Here is a 7,019-nt window from a genome sequence, read left to right as displayed (position 1 = left end):
ATCTGATTCAAAGATACAATTGGATGGACCATTCAAGGTCTTATTAGACTTGAGGTTTTCTCATTCTATTCTTTTTCATCTTAAAATATTTTACGGCATAGAGGTTATAGGAAATTTGATTTAATGTTATTTCACAAACTCTTGGAGATCCACAGAACAAGACAACAAACTCAAAATAGTTTTGATAAGTAAAACAGGTAAAATGAACGTGGCACCAAGAGAGTTAAGAAAATGCTCGGAAATTCTTTTTTTTTATTGAATATGCGCCTGAGTATAAAGATCATCATAATTTCATCGTTTGGTTTTGCGGATTTTCTTTTAGATAAAAGCGTACAGCTTGGAGGATTTCCAGGGGCAGTGCGAGATTTTCACTAAAGAATCATCTGACTTCCAGTCATTTCCTCCTCGCTCTTTCAAAGTGTTAAGAGGATGGTGAGTACAACGCTCACTTATGAAGTACATGTTTTGATTTAGTTTGCTCTTCCCTCCTCGCCATAAATGTGTCTTTTGAAATTCTAATCCAACAGAAAGCCATGGAAACCCTATATTATAAAATGTGATCGAAACAGTAAAGTCAAAATTCTTAACTATAACTCGACAGACTGAGAATCACGGCAGTGGTCGTTCAAACACGGGAACTAAATGGTGTTACTTTGCTATTCTTGAGATTATAGAGCCACGCAGAAATCCGAGCTTCAGGGATGTTACTTTTGCAGCTCTTTCGGAGTTCGTGTTTAAAACCACTTTTTATTGTCCAATTGCTGTTCCGTTAAATGCAATCTGATACTATACATTAAGGAGCTTGTATTTTCTGTAATTATCACTCATAAAAAGATGTCATTTTCATTTTAAATATAGTCTTGATGGGTTTTTTTTTCTTACAGCTGGATCCTGTGTTATCAAGCAGATTCATGTGACAACCTGTGCGTGTTAGAAGAGGGGAACTTTCCAGACTTGGTCACATGCGGGTGTCCAGCAGCTGTGATCAAGTATATCAAGCCAATAGATTACGTAAGAATCTACATATCTTACTTCAACTGTGTCTGCAACACGCTGCTTATCAAAATCACCAAAAATCACTAAAAACCATATACTCTAGACAACATGGAACCATAGGCAGCTACTCCAATGATCCATGGAGTTTTTACATATCTTCTCATTGTATTAGAGACAAATACTTTGTAAGCACTTTAATATACATTCCATTTGTCAATAAATCAATAAAATGACTTTAGGAGAAGTTGCAGCTCTAGAGGACCCCATTGGTTATTGCTTTAAAATTGAATGTGTGGCTCTTGCCAGAAAAGTGTTGTTTTTTTTAAATTTAATCAATATACTGCAATACACCCAAAAAGTGCATCTCATGGACAAAAAACATGAAAAGCAACTGTGGGTTCTTCCAAATCTTATAATTTAGCTATAATTCTGTTCTAATTCTTCTTAATAATAAGTCCTAATTTGCTCCAAGGTTTTTGCTGAACCCTCCATCAGTCTGTTTGCACTGGATATGTGTGAAGGGAGAGAGATGCACTTTGAAGAGCCTGTAACATCTGTTCTCAGCAAAGACCTGAACTTTTACACCCAGTCCATATGGTTAAAAGGAGGACTGTAAGTATCCGGGAAATGATCTTTAATGTGATCTCAGTGGACTGAGAAAATGGGTTTATATTGTGTTAAAGGGACGGCACCAGCATAGCGTTAGAATTGTTTGTCGGAAATAATCCGTATAACCGTGCTACAGTTATAGTTAAACAGTGACACATACAGTATAAAAAGAGACTATATAATAGAAAGTGTTACAAATACAAATAACAGCAAAGTGGTAGGGTGCGCTACTAGATTGCACCGGTAATCACACCATTCCCTGATGTGTAAAACCATAGAATTCAAAGACTAATAAAAATACCAATCTCAGCTGACTTTCAGAAAAGTTTTTAAGGATTTCATATGTCCCCTTTAAAGGGATAGTCTCGCTTTGGGTGTCTATTTACTCTTTGAAACAACATGATATTACACTGGAATATACACATCGTGTCTTGTCCAAGCACAACTAACATATAGGAAAACTGGAATATATCATTCTTTGCAGATGTCCTACCAGCGATAGTTCTGATAATACTATCTTTGGTCGCTGTACTGGACCATCATTAGATGGACTTCCCTGGATACTTGATCCTCAGCTGTTACAGATCCAGCTGTTTTCGTGAATAATGAATAGTCCTTTTTTCTGATAAATAATCATCTTTAGAGCTGTCTTTTAAATTGAGAAATGTAAAAACTGCCATCTGGAAATGTTCTAAATAAAAAAAAAAAACTCCATTTACTGGAATGGCTCTTCTCAGCATTGGTAAAATGAGAAGACGATTAAGTTTAAATCCCTTGCTGTTCATTTACACGTGTGTCTCATTGTATCCCGGCTGCTTTATAGGGTGAGATGTTGTTTTTTTCCCTTCCTTTTTGGTTTTGAACAATAGTATAAGATTGTCTGAGAAATCTAGCGGGATTATTTGTCGATCTGGCCGTTCCGTGTGATTCTGGCAGCTTTAGCAGCATAATCAGAGTTAAAAAGGACTTTGTGTTTTGGGATGAAATTTTTATATAATAATAACTTTCTGTGCCAGAATTTACTTTTAAACTGCCCTGATGTTCCAAATACCACCCAGAATGTATATCTTTAATGACTCTCTCTAAAGTCTTTCGTTAATCAGGTGATTCTGACATCCGCTGATCGGCAGCAGTGGGAACACACATTTGTACATGGGATCCCAGTGCATGTGCCACTTTTTTGTCTATTATAAAATTCCAAATTTGACTGTTTTCTGAAGGGCAGGTTTACTGTATATTTAACATGCTGCCGAACCATTTTTGCCTGGAATTCAATGCAAAATCAGTGCAGGCATTCTTTAGTTATTGAAGTTAGAAAATAAGTATTTCTGTTTTATTTAACTCCTCTCTTTGCCGCCTCTACTGAAGACAGGAATCATTCACGTGTACACTTCTTCCACATGCGCAGCAGAACTCCCATTCTAGTCAAAGGGTGCAGAGCTTCCATTAAAATCCTTGGGGGTGGCAGCTGCCAGTTACATGTATGCTATCTGAACTCTGGTGTTTTCCAAACTGCTTACCCCCATGGACTTCAGTGGGGGCTCAGCTCTCATTGCAATCATACCGAGCGAGTAGGCTTCCTGGTTTGAGGCAAAAAATCTCACTTTCAACTCCAATAACTAAAGAATGCCTCCACTGATTTGCAACATGCATTAAAATATAAAAATAAAATGTTTGTACCTAGACCTTTTTTTAAAATGCTTACCTTGACAATTTGCCCATTAAAGGGAATTTGATAATTAATACACATGGCAGGGTACTGAAGGGGCCGAAAATGAAATAATTGTTTATTAAGTTTGCCCCGACACACATATATTTTGTATGCTCAATCTAGTATGGATACACAAAGCTAATCATTTAACTGAAAGCCATTCTTCTTGCATGTTCCAATACATCAAGTGAAGTGTGATTCGTTAGTAATTATATTTTAAGTAGTAGTATTTCTACAGTTTTGCCAAGTTCATAATTCCAAAGACAGACATTCACGCTTTTATATTATTTTACAGTACATAAAATTAAAGTGTTTCTTATAAAGAAATAGGTATTTAATAACCCTCTGCTTGATATCTCATTAGTGTGGGCCACTGCTGCCCATTTACATAGCTCATTTTCCCCTTTGTCCAACCAAGTTTGGTTTTGTGCTTTCAGCATAAGTAAAGTTACTTTTTTTGTTTGTGAGTGTCGTTGTTTTGGACAGATTTCACTTAAATGTTAAATTTACAGAAGCTGAGATTAGAGGCAGCCTGTGGCAAAGCCAGCATTATTTGATTAATTTCACTTTCCTTCTCCAGCATCCACGCCAAAAAAGCTGCCTAAACCAATCAACAACAATGAGTTAATTAGCAATGGAGTAGAGATAGCTTAATGTTATGGAACGATCACGCAGAGCCTGAGAACATGAAGTTAGAATACCTTTCCGAGTGGTGTAGCTGGGTATTTAATAAGTATATATTTCTTCTAATATGTCAATTAGGGGTGAATTTAGGGTTGGTGGCACTATGCCCTACACCCTCTCTAACACCATATACTTACACACACACACTCTCGCCTTCTCCTATTATCCACGCATGTTACATGACCCCGCTGAGCACCCCTGCATTTCATGGGTTTATATCGTGTTCTGCTTTAAATCACATAGTGAGGTCTGTGAGCCGACTTGCCCATCTCTTCATATGTAAGGTTACAGTCCAACAAATTGTGTTTTGTAATTATATTGTTTAGAAAAATTTCACAATCTGCATGTTTTCCCATCTTCTAAAGATGATGGTATTTTCTCCGTTTTAAAATGACGACTCCCAGTGTTTGAAATGAAACGGATTGTGAAATGACAGGTGCAGGTGTGGCATTTGAACGCACCTCTGTTTGCTCATTCTTCTGCGTGTCACTCACTGGGATTACTTTCTGGGCATTTCTTGCATTTTCTAACATTTCCAGGGGAAAAAACGGTCTATTTCATTCAGAATTTCAGTAGCTGCTGTTGTATGTTCATTAGAGCTAAAAGAAAAGATGACATAGAATGGCTCGTCTGTACATGATAGGCGCTGTTGTTCAGTCAACAAAAAAGAGCCCTTTCACTCCTTCTTGGAGGAGCCCTAGTCCCTTCCCTTACTGCCTGTCCGAGCTTGACACACCTGGGAGCAGCATACTGTATGTACTGACCCCCCAGTTAATAAGAACCCCCCACACACATCAGGTAGAGAAGAGAGCAGGGCATATACTGGCCCCCCTATGATTGCCAGGGGTTTTAAAGAGGAATTTGCTCAATTTTTATTACTATAATATCAGATTAAAAAATACAATTTAAAATATTTAGCTGTTTTCTTTTTTTAACCATTATTCTAGTAATATATTAGAAATGTGTATGTGTTCTAGCTCTGTTCTGTGAACCCAATCTACTAGACAAAACCCAGACTTATCGCACTGCCTGTAGTAAACAGTACAGTGGCCCTTGTTAGCTGAAGTCTATGTAGGAAGGGACTTCATTAGCATTGCCATAAAGTATCAGCTCAGTGTGGTGTTTATAGCAGCTAAAGTCACTCTAAATAACGCATAACTGACATTTGTGTCGCAGTTGGCGGGAAGCCTTAAACGTTGTTCAATTTAACCTTTAAATTCACCAAAGCTGCTGGGAGGAGATATATACTTTGTTTTTCTTGTTGTTTTTAGGCCACACATTTAACCCTTTGGTTGAGCTGGGAGGATGGGCTGTTAACATTTGAATAAAACCCCAATGGGTAAATAAATCATTTAAATGGCTAAAGTAATTTCTGGCATTTTAAATACCATGGACAGCAACTCCCATAATACTCTGTTTGCAGTTACCCAATGGAGCTGGGTTCTTAGAAGTTAAAAATATTGTATTATAAGTCCAGCCGTGCTTTATATGTTGTAGTCTGTAGTTTTAGGAAAGCTTTTCACTTAGGTCAGGCCAGAAGAGGGGTTTGTGAGACAATACCTTCCAATGGCCCACTGATAAGAATGGTGGTCTCAGTTATGTGAGAGCTGTGTGGTCTACCAAGGAAACTGATGTAAAACCTGGGCAAGGGGAGAGAGGTGAAAGCAAAGGTAGAGAGACGTAGAAAGGATGTAAGGCTAGTATTAAACATGCAGTGGGGGTGTTAGGGAAAGATACAAAGAGAATAAGAATAACCTATTACCCATGGGGAAAGGTATCAAACATAACCTCAAAACTGGGTTTCATTGGTTAATGAGGTGCCAAAGCACATGTTTTGTTTGCCCTACAGCGGTGTCAATAGGGTTGGTGTCACCCAGTGTGGTGTCGCCCCATGGACTTACTCCAGTACCTGACCACATGCACACAGTCACGCACACACATACATATCATACACACAGTTGCACACGCACATATACACACAGTTACATAGTCATGCATGCACACGTACTCAGTCACTGCTCCGTGCACGTGTGGGGGGAAAAAACATGTCACCCGAGGACAGCAGCTTCGGCTGTCACTAACCCCCTGCTGATGGTGTCACCCAGTGTGGTCCTCACCCCCCTAGTGACCCCACTGCCCTAGACACAGGGCTGGCCGTCGGATTTCTCTAGTGCTTTAGGAGAACTATGTTTCAAACACCCCTTCCGACATTCACTTTCCAGTGAATATAGGAAGAACGTCATGGCAGCACTCCCTACTGGGCCCTGGGCAGCCACCTAGTTTGCCTATGGCCCCAACAGAGCTAAAATTGCAAAGTAAAAGTTTTCTGACTTGGCATGCTGAATGCATCACAGCGTAGGCAATTGATAAATATGTCTCATACCTGTCAGAGCGACCCTGCTCATCATACACCACTCAGCAGGCAGCATGCGCAGAATCCAGACATACCAGTTCTGCTGGAGACACGATGGTGCTGGAGGCAAAGAGGTAATTAAAACATACCCGAAGTGGGTTATTTTAACAAGGAATGCTCTGATGTGATGATATAGATAGCATTCTTCAAGTGTTGGAAAAGGGTGAATGATATCCTGTGATAGCTCAAAACGGATGTTAAGACTTGTGCTAAAGGCACAATGTTTAATTGCGTTAATTCCTTTGGTTAACATACTTATGGTAGACACTATAAAATTCTGCTACAATGTAAGGAACCTTTATGGTCTGAGCAGCACAGGACAGTAACGCACCCTGTACCTTGGATATATGAAGATAATATGTGAACTCTAGAATAAAACATACAGCTTAGGTGATGTGAGGTGACCTCTATGTACAGTATCACCCATTGCGCTATTGTACAATCTTTCCTTGCATGTGTTATCAATTCTGCACATGCCACTATTTATCTCTGACCATGACAAATATCCTGCATGTGCATGTCACCTTAACAATAGTCATTTGTGTTCAGTTTAATTTCCTAAGTATGTATAATTCACTATTTGCACCTTGGCACATATTCCAAGCC

Source organism: Sceloporus occidentalis, unplaced genomic scaffold (genome assembly GCF_023333645.1).
Source record: "Sceloporus occidentalis isolate IW3139 unplaced genomic scaffold, rSceOcc1.0.p SCAF_81, whole genome shotgun sequence".
NCBI classification, from domain to species: domain Eukaryota; kingdom Metazoa; phylum Chordata; class Lepidosauria; order Squamata; family Phrynosomatidae; genus Sceloporus; species Sceloporus occidentalis.
The sequence above is the reverse complement of the archived record's forward strand: the minus strand, read 5'-3'. Positions refer to the sequence as shown.